This window comes from Grus americana, chromosome 7 (genome assembly GCF_028858705.1).
Source record: "Grus americana isolate bGruAme1 chromosome 7, bGruAme1.mat, whole genome shotgun sequence".
NCBI lineage: Eukaryota > Metazoa > Chordata > Aves > Gruiformes > Gruidae > Grus > Grus americana.
The window spans coordinates 36408486-36432620 of record NC_072858.1 but is presented as its reverse complement, the minus strand read 5'-3'; the positions used below and the strand labels follow the sequence as shown (position 1 = coordinate 36432620).

Sequence of the window (24135 nt, the reverse complement as noted above, 5' to 3'; positions counted from 1 at the left end):
GGAAGCAATAATGGTGCTAAATATTCTATACCTTCTTAAATTGAGCATTATTGCTAGTAAGCTATTTAAAGTAAGTAGAGAATTATGTCATTATTTGATACGAATGTCATTTGTACTACAGGCCTTTCAAAATCATTATCTTAGGTCATCCTGATTCTAAGAAAATGTACCACAGATGAGAAGACAGTATCAGAAAGCCCATACTTAACCTGCATGCCTGATGAGCAAAGCTAAAGTATCCCTTTTGATACTTCAGTGAGTACTTCTGCATAATATTGTCCCGTTTATTTACACAAGAGCCATTATGAATGTAGAGGGATTCAGACATCCTAGTAACACACTTGTCTTAAGGTGGCTTAAATATGAAGACAACTAAGACAAATACTTTTCACAGAGCTGATACCTCATAGACACTGAAACAAGTGCATGACTATTTACTGGACCTGTCTCTCAGAATATGCAGTGCCCAGTGTCTGTTTTCTACTTCATTTATGGCCTGGCAAGTCTTGCTGTGATGGTTTCAAATATTCCTACCCCAAGGCGTCCGATTTGTCACACTGCAGAAGGTTCTGTTCCTGTCATGGCATCAGGAGAAGGGAACATGCATGCCCTTGCCTCAGCCATTTCCATTCAGAGCCTTATGTAACAGCTTAAATTGCTAGAGAAAGAAAAGTAAAAAAGGTATCTCTGCTGTGAAAGGCTTTCTGCTCTGCTAGCAGGACAGTTGTGCCTGGAAAAGGGCTGTTAAAAAGCAAATGAGGTGGTAATATCTCATGCTGCTGCAGTATTTCTTCCTGGAGTGTGACAGCCCTTCTTACTTAATTACAAAAAGGAAAGCTTCAATTTAAACTGTTTATAGTCTTCTTCAATGAATGAACATAATGCTATTATATTCTGATGTGCATTTTGAGACCTTAATCCCCCTGCCTGAGGCACAATTTGTTATGTTGAAATTCTTTTTCTTACGTAAATCTTTGGCATTTTAGATTTATTGATTTTGTTTTATTTTAGTAATATGAAACAAGCGAAATCAGTAAGACAACAAAGGCACCCAACCAAAATATTGAAAAGTTTGTGCTTTTATGAAAAATGACAAAATACCATATAAATTATATGCTTCTAAGCACCCAATCTAGTCCCTGCAACTGAGCCAGGGTCTGCGATACTAATTGAACACTTGGCATTAAATTATCTGGCACAGTGTTTCAGTGAAGCTGTGGCACATAAGAGAACATTGATTTGGGAAGCCCACACGAGATAATTTTGTAAGCTGCTTCATGACTGGACAGAGTATGTAATTTAACCTCTTAAGAGAACAAGGAGGTCTCCCTGAGGCTTAAAGTTCCGGCTCTGTGGATACTGCTTTTGCTTGCTCAGCTTTTACTTAAACAGCTGTGCAACCTTACTGAAGCTGAATGTGTTTAAGGGGTTATATTATCTTGTTTATGTGCTGATAGCATACTGTGTGCTGTAAAGGTCACAGCTAAAACTACGGTTTAAACTCTGAAGAGTTTAAATACATTCTAACATAAGGAGTTTACTGCCTGGAAGGCAAACCTCCCACACAAATGAACTGCAGACCTAGAATATAAGCGTAACATAGGGCAAGTTTGCTTTAGACCTCCTCCCCATGTGCCGCCTTGTGTCTACTTAAAAACAGAAGGGAAGAAGCAGAGCCATAGCCAGCCCTTTTCTCTGCATCATGCAGCTGGCCTAGCCTGCAAAAAGAGAGCAGTGTGTGCTTTGAGTGGGATGTCATAGAAGGTACAGTGTCTCTGAACATCTCTGGAGGGATGCAGCCCCACACTAACCTCTCTACATGTGGCTGTGGCTAAATGACAACATCCAGCTGTATGTATCTTTGTGTAGCTTTAGATGCTATAGCAGAAGACTGTATTTTACATGGTTAGAGAGGTATGTATTTTAGAGAGTTGCAAAATTTAGCTTGCTTTAGCATTTCTTGGCCACTTTTTCTGAAACATTTCAGAATGGCACGTCTTCATTTCATCTCAATGTCTGCAAATGTCATCAGAGCTGAAAAGAGACAATGCAGTTCTTTAGAGAACACCGGACACCGTAAGGAGGAAATGCAAGTAGGAAAATAATAGTGTGATCAAAACCTGCCAAAGTCAAATGAAGTTAAAGAACTGCTGAGATAATTTTGTTGAAAGGGTATATAAAAATCATATGACTGTGACTACTCAGGGTTTCATTTTCCTCTGTTGTAAAGCTATTGCATGATTTTCTCATTTAAGGGCTATGTCTATTTGAACAGAGATTGTTAATCACAGTGCAGCTTTCCTGCATGTAACCATAGTAAAGCAATGGTTGGTTCAGTCTGGTTATTTGAGACTTTGTTCTGGGTCTTGCATATCTTCTATTCATCTTTTGAACAAAGATTTAAAACATGAAAGAAATAATTTCTGCTAATTCCTTTAAAGAGTATTACTGCAATATGAGGAGATGCTTTCAAAGGTGATGTGTTTAGATTGGCAAAACAGCTTTATAATTCTAGTTTGCAAAAAGTATAATGAAGAAGCCACTGTCTGATAGCAAAAGGAGGAAAATTACGTGCGAATTACTGCAAAATAATAAACCCAGGGGTGCCTATACCTGGTGAAAATATAAAATGATAGAGAAAATTAGTCAAATCAAAACTTCCTTGTACTGATGGCTCATTTTGGCTAGATGTAATGCGGTTGTGTAAAGCATCTTCCATTTGAATGACTAGGCTAGACAGCACAGCCATCCATGGAAAAGCAAACCTCACTTGTCTGTCACAGTCCTGAGTGAACATGTAGGAAGCAAATGGACACATTGCTGGTTCAACCCTGTCTCTGCACCTCTGAGGGCAGTTGAGCAGATGTGAATGGGAGAAAACAAACAGTTCCCCAGCAAAGGAGCTGAACAGCTTCCTTCCTTTTGCCCATAGGAGCATTAGAGGTAGAAAGGAGCTGAGTGCTCCTTCTGGTGTTGGGAAGCAAGATATTGATGAGAATGAGTCTGATGCCAAATTCTTAATCCTCAGAGAGCCATCACTTTTCTTTAGAGCTCACCCAGGGTCAGAATATTCTATCTAACTCTTCTCTATTTTCAGCTTGTGTAGAAGATAACTTTTTATTCTATTTTTAGTAAGGAAGAAGTTGGGTACTAGTCAAATGTAGCACTTTGAGGCAGTGCTTGGCTACTGAAGTTTTAAGATACTTTGAATTATGTGATATTTCTAATTAAATGGAAAATTGTTGAGTTTCAGCAAATGTTGCTGTGAAGCTACCAGACAATCCAGTTACAATTATTAATTATGCCTTGTTTATGCCTTGAGAGATATCCAGGGTTTTGGGGGGGGGGGGTTGGTTTTGGTTTTTTTTTTCCTACAAGGAGTTATCCTTTCCAAGGACTACAGAAGGCTGATGATTGAGGGGAGCACTGGGTAGGCTGAAGCCATTCAGATTTCACAGTTGGGGAAAGCAGCTTTGGTTCAAATGAGACTAAGCATACAGCCTGACGAGGTCTCTGGGCTAGATAGCAATAAAGCTGAATTCAATATATTTTCTAAAATATTTATTAAACCACCTTTCTAGGGAGCGAGAAGATATCACCAGAAGAACAACTATGCTATTACAGGTTTGATTAATGATAATTAATAATAATTTAGCCTTTCTGTAGGCAAAATTGGAATCTAAGCTCCAGAATTAAGATCTGGTCTTGACTCCAGTCTTTCTCTTTGCCTGACTTTCTGGACTGTTTAGACTGAGATGTGGAATTGGCTTTGATGTGCCTTGAGCCTTCCTTTTAATTTTTCTTGACTGGGACTTGGGAACAAAAGTGTCTTTGTGGCTGCACAAAAACCATCCCACAGTCCCCCAGTGTGCAGCGGCACAGAACGCTGGCACTGAGTGGCAGTGCATGGCACACTGCTGCCATATCATGGGACTAGCAAAATATATATAGTAATTGCAGATATCTCTAGATAACTGCTGATAACTTTGCAGATAACTCTGTTCAGTAGGCAGCAAGAAGGACAAACTCTAGTAAAAACACAGTAGACAGCAATCTGTGGTGTTAATGAAAGCATGAATAATTTTGCAGACTGGAAAAATCTGTCTCATAATGAACCAGAATCAAGGGGAGGAAATACAATGCTAGTTAGAAATAACAGCCCTAAACTGGTGTTATTTAGGATTGAAAATGGGATACCTGACTGGTTCATTACCTATATCACCAAACAAGTGCATTGAGGGCAACCATGTGTGCTTTCCTGGGACAGTAACAGCAGTGACCAACTACTGTCTTGAGAGGCATCAGAGAAGGTCATGAACAAAACCAAATGCATGAACTTCTTCAGTCTACTAATTCAGTTTCCACTAGCCAAATAATTGCACAAGCTTTCTGAGTTTCCGAGAGCATAAATTTATGGCAATGTTCTCTTATCAGCCAAGTGATCTTTAAGATAAAATATTCACAAAGGTGGAATTCGTTTCCACAGTTTGTTTTGGCAGTGACTTGACCTGAAAATCCTTACATGGAAGGCAGGAGAATTGCACTGCAGGAAGCTTGCACGGTGTGACACCGCACCCTTTAATTTCCTCTTCTTTTAGGCTTGTTAGACTCATTGCTGAGTCATCACTGAAGGAATGTGAGGTTTTCCTAAGAAAACAGCAGTAGTGAAATCTCAGCAAAACTGAAGGGAATCCCAGATATATCTGAGTGCAGACCCTCTGTTGTGTTTGGTGAGAGACAGCTTTGAATGCTTGATGCCCTTAGGATGTTTTTTTGAAACACTCTTTCACTTTACCATAATAGAGGTTATCTGCAAATAGCAGATTTAATGCAAAAAGCATTTAAACATCTTTTTTGGTCTTCAGGTGTAGTTAAAAATGAGTAATTTTAGTCAGTACATGTTGTTCCTGTCTGGCTTTTCAAGCTTCTGTTATTTTAATTGAGACTGCTTTTGTATGAAACCCCAGTATCGGAAGAGCTAGCGAACTGCTGCTTCTTTCTCTGCATAGTGGCCCCTTTGTGGCCTTTACACAGCAAGGCTCTGGACCTGTATGCCCAGGAAACTTGAAAGTTTAGCAGATATTAGATGCTATATCCTTTTCCATTTAATTTAATTGCACATAAATTGCTTTTACCTGTACACAGTTGAACTCTAACAGTTATATGGGTGTTTCAACTGTATGATTACAGCTATGAAAAACAAGCTAAGAGATGGCACTAGTGATCTGTCTTGCAGACATTTAACGATCACAATCACATTCTTAAGTCCTTGCAGGAATTCTCACTTAGCAGTTGCCATTGTCACCCTTTCTGTTCCTGCCTGTTGACAAGCTGTAGCTGCTACAAGACTCCAGGCATAGGAGAGGTTAGGCCGGAGCAGAGGACTAAGGCTAGCTGTCTTGTGTGTGGTTGGGGGGGGGGAGTGAATGTAAGATATTTTTAATAATTGTATTTAGAAAGCTACGTACAAGAAGGTGATTTACTTTTCTGTTTTAGACACATTAGTAGCTTTGAATTCTATTCCTTGTATTGAATCAAGAAATTCAGATAACTAAACTTTCATTTCCAAGTAATGTAATTAAATAATGGAAAAGAAGGAGAGAGCCTCCAAGCCCAGGAGTGAAACAGCTCCTGATGGAAACAAAATCCCTCTAAGAACAAGTAGGCTAAAGGTTATGTGCATATTTAGGAAACATCCTGCTTCTTTATGTATATTTTTCAATACAATCTTTTTAAGGTTCTAAGCATATTTTACATTTTCTTCTGTCTCTAATCCATTGTATAAACTCTAGACCTTAAAACTCTCACTTGAATGCAAGTCTAAAAGAGGCCGGTAGCTGTTTCTTGCTTGCTGTTACATAATTTTGTACATAGTGAAAAGACTTGTGGTGGCGGTGTGTTAAGTATCTTCACATACTGCTGCTCTTCGCTTTAATGTAAATGTCTGCTGTTCAAGGGATTTTTTAATTGCTATTATAACTGATGTATTGCTACTACTGCTTCTGGTCAGAAAAATAAGTAGAATCAAGCCCTCTTCTGTAAATAAAACCTGTAATAGTCCACCTTCTGTCCTTAGGTACATTGTAGTATAGATCTGGAGCAACTAAAACTGCCTAGGATTTACTTGAAGTAGCTGTGAACAGAATTACTAACTCCCACCTTGAAGCCCATCTACCTGTAAATGCCACACAGTTAATTTTTTAAGTAGCTTTCAGGTAAAATGCAAAGTTTTCCTCTACAAACTTGAATCTTAAACCTTGAAAAGTGTTACCTATTTACAGTTTTCTAAAAGGAAGGGACAAGAGGGAAAGGTAGGGAAGAAAGGGAAGGAAAATGGAAGAAAGAAGGAAAAAAAGATAAATACAGAATGTCCAATATTTAGAACTTTAGCAAAAATTCACTATTTTTAATAAATCTTTAATGGCTTGGGAGTTGAACAATGCCTCATCTTTTGAGTACTTGTGATAGCAGATTGGGGCCTTAACTGCTAAAACTAATTCTGAATTCCTTTTAAACTGAACTTGCTATCTAGATTTTCATTAGAAAGGGAATATAGAATTGAATTATCTATGTAGAGTTATATATAATCTATATTTAGTTAAAATATTATGCTGCAGTAATAAATAATTTGAATTTACAGAATTTAACATGTGAATATTTAGTGAGTATTAGGTAAATAATATCAAACCACAAGCAAGTGATTTGAAGCTGGGAATATTTAAGAGTTTAGATTTCTGTAGCGGAGGATTTATCTAGACTGCTTTTTGTAGTGATATTGGTCTCCTCTAACACACCTCTTTTCCTTTGTCTGAAGGTGTTCACCATTTCACCCACAAGCTTTTGAGTGCAACTCAAAGTGTACAAATGTGAAAGCCTTAAAAGCATCTATTTTGCTTTAAGAAACTTCTAATGAGCCTTAAGAGCACCTATTTTGCAAGCAAATAGAGGTATTTGTCCTTCTGGTGCTAGAAATGTGAGAGGTAAAATGCGTTCTTCATTACCACTGTATTTCATCCCTAATGTATCTTCCCTTTCCTGCTGACAGCATAATCACACAGCCACAAAAGAAAAAAAAAAAGTTTGATTTCATCATCTTGAGAACGGGGTGGGATAAATCCTTTCTCCAAGTCATTCTGCAGAAGATGCTGCAAGAGGCCTATGTGCACTTGGTGTCATGCCTTGGCCTGTAACCTTAGTGTTACAGTTGTGGGCACCCTAAACAGCATAAAATACTCAACTCTTCTTCAAGGAAAAAGCACATTCAAAGCTCTTTAACTTTTTCAAGGTTCCCTTCATACAATCATATAATGAAAAGACTTTTTTTTTAAAACTCATCACAAAAAGTCTTTATTTTTTCATAATTAATATTGTCCCTTGGTAGTTCTCAAAATGAGAACTGTGACACTTTCTTACCCATGTCTCAAGTTCTCTTTGCCTCCTCAGTGAATCTCCTTGAACTGCAAGGTAAACAATATCTTGAAGAAACTCTGTATCGAGTCAAATTAAAACTGAAATAAATTTAATCTGATATTTAAATTAGAAGGTCAAAAAGGAAAACAGGTGACGGCTGTCTTTGAGGCCTGCCTGGGGTGCTTCTCCATCCTCCTCTCCCACTGACCTGTGAAGGCTGGGTCTCAGATGTCAGGGCAAGCTCTGGGTGCTCATAATGTAGGACAAGTTTTTGTTGATTCAAGTAATGTATGCAGTCCAGTTTCCTTCAAGGATTGCCCGTATGAGAAAGAGTTTATATGAAAGGTCCAAAGAGATACAGCAGAGGTCCACAATTTGGTGCTGAATGTACATACAAAAGTCCTCAATAGAAAATATAACTAACAGGCAACAATATTAGTTTATCCTGGTCCAAACACAGGCACACCACTCTGCAAGCCTTTCAGGGCTAAAACTGCAAATCCACTTTCATGGACTGTGACCCAAGTGATTTAAACTAGGTAATTTCTATTATTCCTGCTAACAGGATGTGTAAGCAGTGTAGAAATCCACAAATGCATGTGGTTGAGGACTACTGTAAAGTTTTAATTTGGGACTGAAGCTACAGCTTAGGTCTCAGTGTTAAAAAGTGAATTATGTATTGCATGGGCTCAGTCTAGACTGACAAATTACAGCACTGCATAAGGTACTGTAAGGAGAATTTGCACAACTTAAAACGCTGAGCAAATGTCTCTATTCTACCTGTGTATGTAAGTGGGACCGATGTCAAGGGAGTTGTGCACATGTATCTGAAGACCGCACAACCAACTGCTTGTGTAGCCAGACTGAGCAAGCACAAACTGGACAAAGAAAAGCCCTGAAAAACAGGGGTATGCAAACTAGACGGCATTTGCACATCTTTTTGTCTGGTAATTTCAAATCTATTGGCTGTTTTGTTTTGAAAATGAGATTCAATTTTCATACAAATGCTGGTTCCTAGTGAAAAAGGGAACTCAAGCCTTAAGTTAGACACAAAAGAAATCTGGCTTGCATTTTTACCCCCAAGGTTTTTCCAGTTGTGCCTTACTTTTTTCACACTCTCGCTGTATTTGTTTCTTTTTGTCTGCTGTTCTGACTCTTTTATGCTTTTTCATCAGTCTTCCCTAAGAACATCGTAACATAAAAACCTTCACATTTGAATCATATTTTCAAGCTATAATGTTTAAATGACAGTTATATTAGGCAGAATTAATTTGCCTGTCCCTGTATAATAGCACTCTTTATGAAGACAAGTACTAAAGCAGTTAAGTTTTAAACAGAAAAGTAAACTTTTTTTTTTTTTGCTAGTTATTTAGATTATGATTTAGATTGCATTGCCCAGTTGCTGTTATGGTATTGTGGAAATTTTTAACAAACCATCTTAATGTTGTATTTCTGTGCAAATATACGTAGACTGTTAATTCTTAGCAGCTGTTGGTAAGAAACATTCCTTCAGTACCACAGCAAGACCTGCTGTAAAATCTCTAAAGAATGCACAGGAATAGCAAACAGGCACAGAGCACACAGTTCTCCTTTGTCTTTGATAGTCTGTCACATACAAAACCTAGCTAACTCCTGAATTGACTATAAATGATTTCTGATACGTAAATATCATTCTGCTCAGCTACAGGAACTAACACACTTCCTATTGTTAGCCCTTTCTGAAAGAAAAAAAAAAAAGAATTATCCTGCCCTTAGGAACTTTCAGGAGGTGTAGGAGAGGGAGAAGAGCAGAGTTGTTCCATTAACATTTGCTGAGTTTGTTTCTACTCTTAAACTCTAGAATGTCTTCACAAATGCAAATCTCATGACCAAACCAAAAGTACTGATAATCAGTGTCTTTAGCATGATTTGTATACTGTCCTATTGACGTAAACCCAAGAGCTACTCTGTTCTCTTGTCAAATAATTGTTGACATTATTTTGTAAAACTTAAGATAGGCTTCTGATTACTGCTTAATGTTGCAATATATTGGGCCAAACATTTGCTACTGACAGTCAAATACTTTTCTGAGAGAGAGAAAGAGAGCGAGGGAGATAGTGAGAGCTCAAGGGGGAGAGTTATGCCCTTCTAGCAGGACTGTTTCTGCAGCTGTTGTGTACATTAATCCAGCGAGCAGATCTCCCAGCACTAAATATAGCCAGTGGGGTCATTTTACACGACAAAATAAATAAATAAATAAATAGAAAGTATTTAACTATGGGGTCACGTTAAATTAGGTTTGATTTTGCTTAAGAAGGAAATCCAAATTATGGCATCTTGGTTTAAGGGTGAATACCAGAATGTAAATATTTCAGAACGTGGAGGGAAAATAAGCGGGAAGAAGAATACAGTCCTGGGAAGGAACTTCTCAGGTCATTACAATCTTCTGTTGACTCTTTGGAGGAGTCACACTGGCTCCGAGGGATTTTGAGAAGCCCACCAATGCTATTCAAGCCCTATATAATGCTGCAGAACATTGTTTCTCTTTCACTGCAATACACATGCTTCAGCACAATTTAAGTCAGTCAGTTTTAAAGTGATTTGTTCCCTGTATATGTCTTATCAGCAATAATTAGCATTCAAATATACATGCTCGTCAAACCCTTCTGCACCTGTGCTGCAAAATCAAAATCTGAAGTTGAGGGATTACCTTTTTTAATTCCTCCAGATGTTGCTGCCCAACCCTGGCAGTTAGCGATGACAATTATCCAGAAGTGTGAGATTAAAGTTAAGGAAGCGAGGGAATTCTTCGAGTCTTCAGGAACAGAAACAGCTAGGAGTCCATACAGGGAAGGAAGTTAACCTTCGTTATTGTGAGGATGGCTGTAAGGAGCTGGACAACCTGTCACCACCGGAGCAATAGCATTTGTCAGTTTGCAGGTCCCAAGTTATTTTGAGCAGCGTAAACCATGTGCCCGCAGAGCATTCCACCTCATTGGACAGGGAATCCACTGCTCTGACAGCACCTATGGGCACCGAGCGCCTTCTCCTCACTCATGAAACGTCCCCTATAGATGCTTATACGAGTTTTGCTGATTCATCCAAGAGGCACTGTAGTGGCATTGTATTACTCTTGTCAGCTGGTTTAGACTTCAGCCTTTTAAAATTACTAGTTATTGCTATTCTCTTTATGTTTTGATCAGAACTCCAAGATTACAGTCACTGGGAAACCTGTCAGACGGTAACAATGTAAACGTTTTGTAACTCCAAAGGCAAACTCAGCAAATGTGTGATTTAATAGTAAAATATTCCTGAGTTCTTTGAAGCGTTCGATTTAATAAACACATTGCAAAAATGCAGAAATCCTTAAGGATGGCCTGTAACTTCAAGTCCTCAAAAAGCTAGAACTTCTAAACTTGTTATCGAATGCCCAGAAATAAACTGTTCGGGGAAAAGTAATTAAAAGAAGCAAGTGAAACTTGGCTGTAACTAAAACTGAGATATAAACATAGGTGGAATGATTTCAAAGTATTTTAAGCAGTACACAGAGAAACCCTGTTACTATATAGAGTTTCATTTCGTAAAACTGAGCTACTGGTTAAAACCTTGAGTGACTAAAACCTACCACATCACTTGGAAGATGTAGAGACTACATTTTCTTTTCTACTCATCCTATACCCCAGCAACAGAAAATAATCTGTAATTCTAAACAGTTCATTTTACCAAAAATGCTGCTTGATTGTTGATATTTTATTAAAAATGCTTGTCACAATTCTGGTTTTAAAAGATTAATAAAATTTTATGCATTTATTATGGGGAATTGATATATAGCCTGTTCCATAGCAAATGATGCAATTAGCTGGCTTTTTGACCATCTCCCAATTCTCTCAAAATGTTATCGAGTGAGCGACTTTGCTAGAAAAGAGCTTCTCCTGTGGGATGTAGTTCTTCAGAAAGACGTTTTATGAGGCATAACAGTATGAAAAATCAGAGGTAAAGGCAATTCTTTTATGAAAAATTTCCTGATGCATTGGAAGTAGTTTTCTTTTGTTTCTCTTTTTGTAAAATATCATTGTCAGAATAGCTTGTGAACATCAGTTTGTGGTGAGGTTTCTTCAGTGATATGGAAAAGTTGTATAGTGAAGTCAGCCCTTCTTTTGGAGCCAGGTTAGGCATTTTATGGTGATGTCTAAGGTAACTTTATACTGGGAATAGAGATCTAATGTATTCTTTATAATATCTGTAACAGTAGATGTGAGCCATACAGTACTGACAGGAACTGCATATTGATACTGTACTGCATGCTGCTGTGGCTTGGACATGACAGTATCTGTAGATGTAGGCTACAAAGTCTGAAGCCTGAAAATAAAGTCTGATGTGTCTGATAACTGTAAATCCATGTGGACTTCTGCTGAGATGCAGTTATTATAAAATGTGCATGGGGTCTTGCTGAGCTGTGAACTGCTGTTTGTGTATGCTATGCAAAATTAAGCAATCCAAAGTGACTATTCAATCTGATCCAAAAAATATGCAAAAATTTTCCACTTTAAGAGAGAGATTTATATAAGATGCTAGAATTGCAAAATCATTGAATAATCTGTGCAACAAATGAGCTAGGGGTTATGCAGAAAGTACAGCATTGAGAAACCATAAAAGTTATGAGCCTTTAGTGTGGCAAACAGACTGACCATTGTAACAGCAGGTGATACAAGGACAAAACTTCCAGGAACCACAAGAAATCAGAGCATTCACAGTAAATGTGCCAGGTCTTGCAGAGCTGTCATCTTGATAGAGCAACATCAGAGAATTTCAGATTCACTAGTTTGCAAATAACAGCATATAACCCATGAAAATACTGTTGTTGCTGTGTCTACTTTTTTAGAAGATGGTGAATTGAGGCTTTTGGCTGCTGAGCACTAAAAAAACACTTCAGGATATCATGACCTCCAGCTTTCTGTCCTTTTGTCTTTGGTGGCCAGCAGAAGGGAACATCTGCCTCTCTAGGATGAGGCGTTGTATCCTAGAATAAATTACATGAGCACTAATTCCTTCCAGATCTTGTCTGTCAAGTCCAAAGTACCTTTACAAGCAGAAGGAGTGAGTCTTAGAATAGAACTTTGTACATGGCTGGTTGGCTGTTATTCCACAGTAGGATTATCGAACTGTAATTGTAAACCTTCAGGATTTATCATAAATGGAAAAGTCTTGATTTTCCAGATATAAGGATAAAATGAATACAGTCTTATTAATGGCATGTGCTGAACCATTAACTGAGAAATGAGATGGATTACACATTATTCGGTAGAGAACAATTATTTGACATGTGTGGACTGCCCAAAATTATATGAAGAGTCTGCAGTGTTTTTTGGGGGTCATCTTGAGGCATCCCTTAATACCATACATAGTGTCCAGCCTGACAGCAAGCCTGTGAATACAGCTGGGGCTGGAAGAAGCCATCTGAAGTACAGCATTGGAGAGTTTTAGAGCCTTAGAACATAAAAAAGAAAAGGCACCTGAAGATCTGCAGAAGTCATTATCCTTTTAAACATTGATCTACCACCATTGTTTTTTAAACAGCTCAGAGAAGAAGCAGGGCTTAGCTTATTATCCCAGAGTAACTGAGGCAGATGAGCCTTCTCTGGGGCATAGGCTTGCCATAGTTACGGTGATTTCAAGGTTACAAGTAAGCCCATAGTACATATAGGTCAGTATCCTGTGCCTAGCATATAGCATATATTTGCTTAATTAGTTTGGAGTAAGAAATTCTCCAATTCAAGCTACCTCAAGCTCAGAATTACACATGTACAAAAATTTATTTCGGCTTTAGAGGTTAGTGCTGGAAATAGTGCTGACAGCTGCAAGTTGGCAGTAAGCTTTGGGACATATATTACAGGGCACCCTGATTAGTTAGATACTTACCACAGAAGCTAGTGATGAAAAACAGCTGGACAAACCTCAAAATTGTATTCTGAGCAGGAATACCACCTTAGAACAAAAGACATAAAACGGAGTGCTGCTGACGTTTAGGCTGGAAGCGGAGAGAGGACGGAAGCGGGACCAGGAGTGGCCGTACACGTGGAGCCAGACTGAGCATCCAGCAATCCAAGAGAGAAAAAAACCCTGCACCAAGCTGAATATTAGCAGTGCAACCTACAGGAAAGAGGGCATCAGTTCCACAAAGAAAAACTTCCTGGCAACACATTTTAACAGCTGGTTTGTGAAGTGACTCTCATTTTAATTAAGCTCAACTGGACCAGACCAAGCCACTTGCAGATCAGGTCCAGTCAGTTTACACACAGCAGCTGTCTGTGTGCCTGTGGGGAGATCAAAGCAGTGAGAGTTTCTGCTGGTACTCTTTAAGGGCAAGTATGTAAAATGCTACTGTAGCTCAGGTGATGCTTCCTAACTCATTCAAGCATTATAACTTGATCTGAATTCTAAAGGAAAATGTAAATTTATCAATGATTTAATTGCATACTGTGGACACATCAGTCAAGAAGCATGTGCAGACTCAGAAAATGATGTTCCAGTCACAGAGAGTCCTAAGAAGCACAAGTCACAGAGTATGCCACAATTATGTTTCCTCCAGGAGCTGGTCAGTCACTGTCAGCACTCCTTGCCACCATTAAGCTGATGAAGGTGCTATACAACACAATAGAAATTTGCTCTTGATTTAGAGGAACACAGTACATGCTTTTGAAAATCAAATACTGCCTATAAGACTTACTCACAGGTTTCACATGGACTTTATTAAAGCCCAGTCTATGAATGAAAAGACATCAAAAAACCCAATAACATCATACTAATAGTTACACTTATCTCTTCAATTTTCATATATAAAAGTTTTGAGAAAAGACACCAAACCCAGCTTAGCATACCAGTTTTATTGATTTTTTTCTGAGCGATAATTGGGAAACACCCAATATACAATACAACAGCAGTCTCTGTTACTGCCCATAAATATGTGCAATAGCAGCAATAATCATTGTGTTCTTGTGACTACCACATATGACCTTCAGTTATACAGAGCAGGAAGATGGTGTTTAAACAGCTATCTTACAAACAGAAAATGTGGAGAGATGGAGGAAACTGGAAAAGGAGGAAAAAAATCTCACCGTGTCTAAACAAGATCTTCTAGAAGACCATTTTTTTGCCTGTGGTTGTAACCCAATTCCAAATTACTGTCAAAAATACTGTCTTTGTAATTGATCCTAGATTTCTGATAGGGTTTTAGATTGCGATTTATAAAAATTCCCATTGAAAATTCTGGAACCAAAGTACTAAATGTTCCATTTCTTTAAAAGCTTCCTTAAGGTTCTTTACAGTCAAGTTCTAGTGCGGTAGTGATTTTGCAGATCTCTCTGGAGCCTTGTGGAGCACAGAGTTGCTACTCACTTTCGGTTTGCATCCCACCACCCACTGGTCTTGCTCATCCCAAGGCTGCACTAATTTCTTTCTATGTAGAGTATGAAATAAACAGTGCGTTAGACAAGTTTGCTCTAATGGGCTGAAGGAGTAACTTCAGAAGAGAGGCTTAGCAGACCTGTAACCATTTTGCTGGTCAAATATGAATGTTGACTCATAAAGTACCCACTTTGTCTTTTGTTATACTAGCCTAGTTATACTAGCTTATTCCAAGGGCAGTGAATTGTTCCCTACCTGTGCAGCTTTGGACAACAGCAATGATGTCTTTTCTTGACTAACGATTTTTAAAAACAATCTTATATAACAGGTTACATCAAACTTCTGCTTCTTTGGGCAACTGCTTGTTTCTATAGATCAGTATTTGCTGTGTGCTCTACAAATCATTGAAGTCTGGTAGCGCTGACCCCAGAAAGGCGGCTGATGTGAGCCAACCCTGCACCCAGAGATGGTGGTAACTTTGAGGAGATCCTACTCAGCCACATGAGCGCTTCCAGGTAGAGCTCATGCACTTTCTATTTGAACCATAAAGGGAAACTATCCACTTTAAAATTTGAATGCTAGCAGATTAACCCAGCTGCTTGTAGAATGTTGTTTAGATATCCCAACTTAAAGGAATAATTTCCCTTAAAAAAGGGAGAATATAGGAGAACCTAATAAAACAATAACTATAGAGGGAACAGTAATATGGTTGCGAACAGACGTTTTTTGCATGACTAGTCCAAAACAGACCATAAAAAGGGATCTGATAATGCCAGTTCTACTGTCTTCACCTAATTTGGGACACTGTGTGATTTTGCTATGTTGTTTTAGGTCTCCAGCTAAGAGACCACTGGTTGGCACCAACTTAGTCCGATGCTGGTACAGGTTTGCTGGATCTGGCTGTAGCTGATACAACGATAGACCTGTTTTCATCAGATTATATGTAAGAGAGGGCACTAAGCCAAACACTGTGTTTGTACTTTTGCTGTTCTTTTCTGGGTTTTGCTTTCCCCTTTTCTGTGTCTTGTCTAATTTGTTCTTCAGATAAAACAGGATTAGACCCTAGCAGCTACAGATCTCTCCATTTCAATTTGCTTCTTTACCTTTCTTCAGAACATACACCTCCAAAACATCTAAAAAGGATGTTTATAGCCATAATTAATACCAACTGAACAGATTGTCAGAGGGACTGGTACAGAGTGGAGGTATCTTGTTACCTAAATCTACAGGAAGAGAAAATACAGGAACATTACTAAAGTCAAAGCCATATTATATACTTTATATTTTGATTATTTGAACTTTTTCTTCCTTTATTTGTATTGTAATAAAAGTTTATTTTTTTTCTCCTGGTAGCTATTTCTATGGTTGATATTAAGCAGACCTGGCATCTACACTGTCTGCCTTTGTTAACCGCTTGCTGTTGGTCCAGAGACTGGGTCATATACATGAATGCTTTTGACTTGGGGTTGAGATTAACACACACCGCATTATGGATTGTATTTTTAAAAGTGGATTAAGAGTCAGACTAGTGAGGCGTATTTTGTAACCACACTGTCTCTATTTCCAATTACACATTCATCAAACAGTGATTTACAGTGCAGTCCTTATTCTTATCACTTAAATGGCATTGCACATCTAGAACAGAGAACAGGATTTCATCCAGACTACTTACAAAGAAATTCCAAACCCCTTAAAGAACTGAGTGACTTCACTGAGTGTCCATCTGTAAGTGCTTTTAACATAAAAGAACAGAATAAGTTGGCTTATTTTGTTTATGGCTATATTTGTGGAAACCTGATTAATTTGAGTTGCATGGTAATGAGGAAATTATACTTAAGAGGTTCTTGCCTTCTGTCTGAAATAAGAACATGTGTACCATTTGTATGCAATACAGGTTATCTTCAGTATCTTTTTTCTAATCAGGTACAGTGGCTTTCCAGTGTATGTATTTGCTTTATATTAGAGGCCCTGAGGCCTACAGCAGATTAAACACAAAGGGACAGGCAGCTGGCAGGAGCCTGAGGCAGCTCAGATCCGGACCTTTAGGGTTTTAGAGTAACCAAAGCCAGAATGCACGGCTGGTGTTTTGAGCATCAAAGGCTTTTGTGCCTGTTACAGACAACTAGAACTGTAGAGAATATCACTTCTAGTCAGATGTTTAATAGGACAAAACGTTCAATAACGTAGTTGCCAAAATTATACTTCACGAGACGCACTTCTAATTAGAGTGTCTTAAAGGATTGTTGCTCTAAGAGAATACGGAGAGCACATTCATGGATAGTCTACATTTTAAAAATAATTTCTTGAGACCTCTTGCTTCCCAAGCAGACTCAGATGAGAGTTTTGGTGACTGATCAGCAGTGTGCTTGGCAGTCAGTTTATCTCTGGACTGGTGGTCATCAGGTCACCTCAGCTACGTAGGCCTGGGATAAACGGTTTGGAGGACAGCAATAGGATTGTTCAGTGAGGTGACTAGAGGAACTAAAGACGAGAGCTTGACATGCATAGATTAGGTAGCAGGAGAGCATAGTTTGATAACAATTTCCTGAAATATGCAGAAGCAAACTCCGTGGAAAGGAGAGACTGTGTATAGTATATTACAATGGTGCAACAGGACGAACCGAGAAATGGTCAGTCTGAAGGGCCACAGCTGGGGAAGAGAGATTATGTTCATACTTACTAGGAACCCATCATCTCGACACATGGTGGCAGCAGAAAAGCATGGCAGTCTTTATGCCAACAAATAAAATGCAGCAATGGCCTGTGGAGTTAGGGGAATCGTGTTCTCTGGTTATAGCTAGGAGAGTCAGTGCTAGCTGCTATTATTTGACCCCTTGTGCGTAGCATTCAGAAAGCAATGACTCTGCCTACCTCTCTGATTGTACAGACAAGGGAAAAAACCAACTTCTGCAGGAGTTCTATAGTTCTATGGGTTTTAAAATTTTCCTCCTTTGTATTAAATCAGTGCCGTTTTGTAATGAAAACATAGCTAGGATATCATTCCCAAATGCTGAATCTCATTAGGTGGCTGATTTGAGAAATGGTTACTGTTTTACCAGTACTTTAATGTGTCACCTTATTCTACAGACTTGAGATCAGTTTACCAGCCCCTCCCAATATTCTGGCACTCTTCCCCTTATGCTGCCTCATCTGTCTGGAACGCCTTCCCTCAGGCCACTGAGTCACCTTACCACTTTAAGTGTTGCTTTTTTCATTGTAATTTTAAACTGACTTGCATTATAACATAATTTGTAAAAATTTATATGAAGATGCACTGCAAAAATGGTATCTATGGACACTGATGAAGCTTCAGAAAACCTGATTTTTTAGGATACAACTTTACTGACAGAATTAATTTTAAAGTAAGGGTCTTTTTTGTCAAAACACGAGCAAACTTTCAGAAGGGACAGAGATGAGTAATTTGATAGTACTAGCTTATTAAACACCAGCAGTATTAGAATCACTCTGTCTAGCTAAAGAACAAGTGGTATTCAGAAAATGTAAGCTCACTTACCAAAGTAAGGATCATGACCCAGAAAATTACCTCAGAACAATGATAGCAGGAAGTACTGACCATTCTGACTAGCCATGCAAATTGTTAACTATGCCAAACGTGACTTTTTCATGAGTATATAAGTCAGAGAAAGAAAGAGAGAGAGAAAATAGAGAGTATGATATACCTTTTCTAACAGGAAACTAAGACAGACCTCTAATTAATTTTAAATGAATCACCTAGTAATAAAATATGCTTATGACTGCTTTCCCAGGCCACATTTAAGCCAGTGGTTCTGCTTATGCAGTTGTCAGTCTCCAGAACCATCTAATGTCCAAACAGTCAAATTATTAATTTGCTCGATGGAAGGAGTCAAAAGTTATATCACAGGATTTAAAATATATTCTGAGCTGTTAAACCACGCATATTACAAGCCAAATTTAGACCAACTGGTACATCGGTGACATACAGTAATGCCATGTGCTATCACACAAGTTATCAAAAGGAATTTTCTTCCTGCCTAGGGTGCCTTTGAAAATGCTTTTTTAAATGTCTGTCTTCTTTTTGTTTCAGAAAAGGAAGAATATGGGAAGACTCCAAACTGTGACACTTAGAAAGAAAATGCGAATATTGTGGTAAGTATTTTTCATTTAATCTGATTAGCAAAAGCCTTTCAAAGCACAACAAAACCTTTTTGGCATGCTTAATTGGTGGTGTGGAGTTGTGGAAACTCAATATTTGAACTACATTTTAGACATAGCGCTCTTAAAGTAGATGCTTAATGTTAAATCAAGACAACATAGTAAGTCAAGAAAACATCTATTTTATAAAGAAATATTTACTATTTTGAAAATTCAAAGGCAGCATATGAAGACCAAGCCTATGTTTTCATTAAGTGGTTAAAAAGATATACTTCCAATTTTCTTGCATATTTGTTGAAAAGCTAAGGGATTACCTGTGTAGATCCAGTTGTATATTCTCATTTGGGGTGTTAATATAACTTCATACTGGCCAAGAGTTTGACATTTGAGTGACTAGAGGCAGTCACCTAAGTCTTTACTCACCACTTTTTGAAAATCAGAACACCTATTTTGAAGACACATACTTCTCAAAGTCTCAACCATAATGTTTATAACCCACGGGTACTGTATATGAAAACTATTCCTCCTGTATTGAGTGGATTTGTTTTGTTGTGCATTGAGCTGTTGAATAGGATTTGAGGTGTTTGAGTGAACAGAGAAGTTTAGGTGGTGGCTGGAGCAGGAAGGGAAGCCAGAACTGCTAGTGTGATGCTGTGGTGGATAGAGTTTACATGAAATGCATTTCATTTTGCTGGCTGCACTGCATGAAAGGAGTATAAACTTGTATTTTTTCATATTTGACCTACTCAGTTGTGGGTTTTTGAGCTGTGATATAAACCCATCAAGACTCAGCTGATTTAAATTGGCACTAGTTCCATTGACTTCCATTGAGAAACAATTTACCCATCTGAGGGTTTGACCTAGAGGAAAGCGAAACGGGGAAAATGATGGCTTTGAGTTACTGGGTAGGGAGGGCCAAGAGAAAGAACTTAGTGGGAAGAACTTCCAGAGTTTTCCCAGCTTTAGTCAAGATAATAAAGTTTAAAATCCAAGAACCAAGGAATAATTTGATTCCCAAGAATGAGGCCTCTAATAACAGTCTCCACCTCACAGATATAGCTACTTTCTGTATGCTCCACAGGCTCCTTTTCGTTGTATTATTTAAACTGTTAGGGAGGGATGACAGTGCTCCAAGCAGTATTGTTTCCTTTCCTGATTTTTAAAAACTTAGGAAAGAAACTCTTTACGTAATTTATGCTTCCTAATTCTGAAATACTTGTTCTCTATTTATGTGGGGCAAGAGAAAACCTTTGGTTCTTTTGCAGAAATCTCTCTGGTCTAGATCCTGAGATGCAGGATTTGATGCAACCAAATGTTCTGATTACATCAGAAAATATGTGATGATGAATATATTATTAGTTTCTAGTTTTATTCTTGTTATGTTGATCACTGTATGTCCAAAGAAATTATGGCAGAGGCAAGTATGATATTTGAATCTTTAATTTCTCAAATATTTAAAAAATTAAGTTTCCTGAAATATAGCTAGAAACATAAATTTATTTGGTAATTCTTGAGCTTTTAAATCTCACTTCAAAATATGTAAATTTAAATTATATTTTAAAAAACCATTTTAATTCTACTTGTCAAATGGTATTTCTTTTAACTTGATGTGGTTTTGTTAAAAAAATCACGAAAATTAATGTAATAACAGTATCTGTTTTGTTGTTACTTGGGCAAATAGTGAGTTTCATATCCAGTCAAAATTAGCTGTAAAACTAATGGTGTAGGAACTTTTAAAGTGAAGATTTTAAAGTTGTATGTATTGCTATTAACTATTTTAAACTCTTAGCCAAAAGATAACAATTTTCATAAATTTTACTTGAAAATGTGCAGACACTGTAATCCCAAATACTAGATTCTTAAGAGATCATTGCTGATATAACTCACTGGAAATCATGACTATTTGTAATGGTTACAAACAAAACACTTCTAGGTTCATGTCTATTATAATTCTGCAGGGAAGCCAGTAGGGATTATTATAGTTATGAACAGACTGTTTTAATGCTTACGGTTATTATAAACTCAGAAGATAACACAAACAGGTTTATAATGGTGATGAGTTATTTAGAGGCTCAAACTTGAACAAGAGGTCAGGAAAAATTATAAAGATCACATGTCATATGCCTCTCATGAAAAGTGATTTTTAATCCTAATGCTGTTTATTACAAAGGAACCACTTGGTTTGTGGCCATAAGGCCAAATAAGCATTATTGTCGTTCATTTTACAAAAAAAAAAAAAAAAAAGAAGCTATCCTCAAAGGAATTTAATTTGTAATATTTATACTGTCAAGAGCCAGTTTGCCTGAATGAGTTTGCTACAAGCTTGTAAGCATATAATATTGTTTGTATTTAATTCTTTGTATTTGCAAAAGTTTTATCATATTGGGCACAATATTTTTTTACAAGTCTATGGGCTAAAAAATGTTGTGGCAGTGTTTTCTGATGAAATTGGAGTTTCAGGCTGACTTGCCTGCTTGTAATTTGTTGTGTTTTGGGTGTCTCCACTGGGTCATGGGGGCAAGAAAAACTGCTATGTCTCAGTTTGATACTGTGGAAACGCTGTGTCTTTTCCTCATACAGTCTCCAGAACAATCTCTCTTGAATCTCCAGGGATCCAAGCCTTAGGACTACTTTCAAATTTGTATCTATGTATGTTTACAATTCATTTTGCTGTTCTAGAACCCTGCCCAGAAGCTGGAAATAGCCCTCTTTTATGAAAGTAAATATATGTGTGTTAAGCAGGGACTATCCAGTACCCCTCAAATGGTCATTTCTGATTGGGAGCAGTGATCATATTTAGTGGTGTCCTAGTGGCTTGCTGACATTAATGACAAGAAAGCCTTCATCAATCAGACATAGGTGATGAATCACTGCTCCCTCCCAATCCAAGAAAAAAAAAGCCAGCTAAATGCAATGGAAGTTTGGCACAGGTGGCTGCTCTACTGTTTCTGCTTCCAAATGATATACAGTTGCTTTGACCTCTCCTTTACAAGCTTGAAGTTTTAAATTGAAACAGTGTTTTGTATGCTGGTAGATCAAATAAACAAAGAAACCTTATCCAAAAAACATTGTCCCAAGATCTTCTGGAGAGAAATATGAGCCTCTAAGTCACTCGTATTAAAAAATCAACAACAAGATTGTCAGCATTTTGCACAATTCCAGTGTCAGTAAACAGAAACAAAAGATTACAAGTTTGTGGCAATTTTTCTTCCCTAAATGGGAGCTTAGTAAGTATTAGCATAGGAGGTCTCCAGAAACATGAGGAGTCAATAGGTTTCTCTGCGTACAAATTGTGTGTAGGTAGCAGCAGGGATTCTATTTTTCACACAGTTGTGAGGATTTGATTACTCATCTCATACAGCTCACTTTCGTTCTGTCTCCAAAATCAAAATTTTTTTTTTTTAATCTTTTATTCTAATGCTAAGGTTGAGACTTACATCATAGGAAATTCAGAGTTACAGTCCTCCAAGGACTCCATGCTCTGACTGCTCACGTATAATTTCTGTCGAGCTCCTTAACAACCTCTACAAGAGAAACCTCATTTTTCATCTGTCCAACAGTCTTTGTCCAATGTGAATATTTAATCCACTTTTTGAACAGAGATGCCCTGTACTGTAGTTGATACAAATGGCACAGATTCATTACCACTTTGACACCACTTTTCAGTCCATGCTATACCAAATATCTATGAGTTGCTAACTGCACCAAAATAGATCTCATAGTATCATGCCCCCCTGGGTTTCAGTAATACATGTGAAATCATGAGTCTTATGCTGAATTAAATCACAAAAGCTGCAGAGTACTGTCCAATCATCTTACTAAACAGAAATATCTTTGTTGCAAAATAGTCCCATATTTTTGAGCGATAACAGCTGGATGTAGTTTGAACATAGTGATCACAGTTTGTGCCTCAGAGTTATTTTCTTCCCAGCTATTCGCAGAGTCCCACCATAGGAATAGAGAAAACAGCATGTCTTGACAATTGTTTAGGCACAGGGCCACAGGCTATTACACCTAGCTGATGGTGGAATCCTCTGCTCCTCAAGAGACATGCTGTATTGTCTTCTCTCCTAGGAACCAGCCCTAACATCCATTTCATGCCATGCCTATTGTGCCCTCTGATATTCGAATGTTTCCTTACAGTTTCTTTTTTTTTTTCCTCATCTGCAAGTGTTATTCTGGTCTAGGACCTTTTCCTTCACTATTTCTGTTCCTATACCCAAACACATCCATGCTTATCTTCCTACTGCCTGGAAGTTTTTTTTCCTCTCAAATTTTACTCCTTGTAAAGCCAAAGACTTCATCACCCAAGAAATGGGGTGGAGAGAGAGCTGAGTATCAGGAAAAATTCAGTCTGGCTCAACAGAGAGGGGGCTTTATCATGGTATTTTTGGTTTCCATACCAGCATGATTTTTTCTTCCATTCCCAGTTCTATTCCAGTAAAAACAAACTTAATTCCGTGAACTAAATGCCAGCTCCCACCACACCTCTAAGAAAAGAGACGATCTGTGTTATTTTCGGTTAGTTTTCCCCTCTGCTGTCTCCCAATCCCCCTGAGAGAACAGATCCCTCCACCCCACCTCTGTTTACACGAGCACCTTTCTCCTTTCACAGTCAGGTCACCCTGTGCTTGGGATAAGAAACAACACTAAACAGTCCAACATGGAAATTTGCAAAGAAGCCAAGAGTGCTCACCATGAAGTGTTGTGACCAGCCTGTGTGTGAGCCTCAGTTCTGGTCCTCTCCTGTGCCTCTTTGTTCTCCTCAGTGCAGGCTGCTACCTTTCTGCCTGCTCTTTACGAAATAGTAAGAAGGCTAATTTTAGGGTGCTTCATCATCCTGCCATGCAAAGACACAGTGTCATGTCAGAATCAGCAGCATGTGGCACCACTTGGAGCTGCTATTTTATAAGCTGAGATTCAGCATGTTCTCAAATTGGTCTCTGTAGAGCAGAACTGGCTCAATTCTTGATCTTACATTCCTGTAGGATTGCATCTTAAAAATCAAAGATCAGTTTTGGCCTGACCAAAAGCCCAGTTTAATGACATGGGAACTGGTGTCTCAGCATCCAACACTTAAGCCGTAAAAACTGTGTGAATTGCCTGGTGTTCAGTTAGCACCTGGCCTGCTGATCTATTTATAACAGAAAAATTCATGTAATAGTGTGAAACATCACTGCAATAGGAAGAGAACGTGCCACATGTGGG

The 24135-nt window shown here is 38.1% G+C and overlaps 1 protein-coding gene across 7 annotated transcripts in view; it reads right to left on the bottom strand.

The window, feature by feature from the left end:
* Positions 1 to 23720, bottom strand: part of MYPN (myopalladin) — a 73064-nt gene extending 49344 nt beyond the window's left edge. For 4 of the 7 annotated variants that reach the window (XR_008577830.1, XR_008577829.1, XM_054831048.1 and 1 more), the window contains exon 1: positions 23624 to 23720. The gene's annotated coding sequence lies outside the window, so the exon portion shown is untranslated. Of the gene's footprint in view, positions 1 to 10099; positions 10621 to 23623 lie in introns of all 7 variants that reach the window. The other 3 variants (XM_054831049.1, XM_054831050.1, XM_054831053.1) reach the window with 2 other exon arrangements.
* Between the last annotated feature and the right edge of the window lie 415 nt (positions 23721 to 24135).